Raw genomic sequence first — 1,347 nt, forward strand, 5'->3', positions numbered from 1 at the left:
CCTATCGCCGCTGGATCTCCCCTCCTCGTGAACCAAACACTCGTGAACAACACAACTATGTCGAGGTCAGACCTCGACAAAAGACCATTAGGAAAAACCAAAACAAAAATGTCAGTATGACTGGCTACTACAAGAATAAGCAAGCTGCTTACTGGGGAGCCATCAAGGCAAGCAATCAAGTTCCTTCAGGACTGAAACTCAAAGGGAACACATGAGCAGGCATATAAGCTTGCTGATGACCACAATGGTCTACTGGTGAGTGGAAGAGGGGAAAGGCAACAATGAAGAAATGGGCTGATTCAAAAGTCCATAGACTCCCATTGACCTGGAGATGAGAGAGAGAAGAGGAAGGGCTGGTTGGTCCAAAGTGTGGTGAGACCTGGGGACACCTGAGTCCATGGACAAGGACATAGCCACGGAGGGCTAGAGCTGAGAGTGAAGCATCCAGCTGATATGAAGTGAGGGGAGATGCACACACAAACAAAAATTTTTTTATAAAGGAAACGGGTAAATTGCTACAATTTGATGAACTTGATCTATACTCATGGAAGTAGTATCTCTAAACACCAACAGAGAGGGAAGGTGTCTTCACATCAAGTATCAATGCTATCCCCTTTGTACACATGATAGATAGGGACGGGCAACTTAGACATCAGCTACCTAAAATGAGGGGCGATAAAGGCACAAAGTGACTGGTTTACAAGGTTTCAAGAGGGAGTTTAGTTTAAGAGTGTGTGGGGGAAGAAAGAGTCCCCACTGAATTGTTATCATCTTGTCTAGATAGGTCTGGTGAAAAGAGATGGGGATAAGATTCTTAAGATTCAACAGTGAATAATTGTTATCATGACTAATTGCGACTGTCACAATTGTAAAGGTAGAAGTTCTGTATCAAAAATGCAGGAGTAGTTAATTTTACAGTCCAGAAACAAAGGACCCTAGGACCATCAAGGGAGAAGAGCACAAGCGGAATGCGAGACCTTATCCAGAGCAGCAGCAACACCAGAGATGGAGGCAGAGATTGGGACATGGTGAGAGGGAGCAGCTGAGAACTCTAGATTCATGGAAAGAGAGGGACTAAGAGCTGGCAGCCAGGAGGCAGACTTGAAGAATGTGCCTTTTGGTGATATAAATTATTACATATGCCTGAATGTTTAAAAAAAAAAAAAAAGAGCTAAAGTGAATAGAGACCTCGGCAACCTAAGACAGAGCCATTGCCATGCTGCAATGAGTTTTGATGACGGGTAAGACTGAGGAATTCACACTGACCGCCTAAGACAGGCAGCGTCCCTTAAACAAATAATAAATAAGGGGGAATCTGATGCAGACCGTGCAGACCCGGTCAGGAGT

This window comes from Chrysochloris asiatica, unplaced genomic scaffold, assembly GCF_000296735.1.
Source record: "Chrysochloris asiatica unplaced genomic scaffold, ChrAsi1.0 scaffold00514, whole genome shotgun sequence".
Classification (NCBI taxonomy): domain Eukaryota; kingdom Metazoa; phylum Chordata; class Mammalia; order Afrosoricida; family Chrysochloridae; genus Chrysochloris; species Chrysochloris asiatica.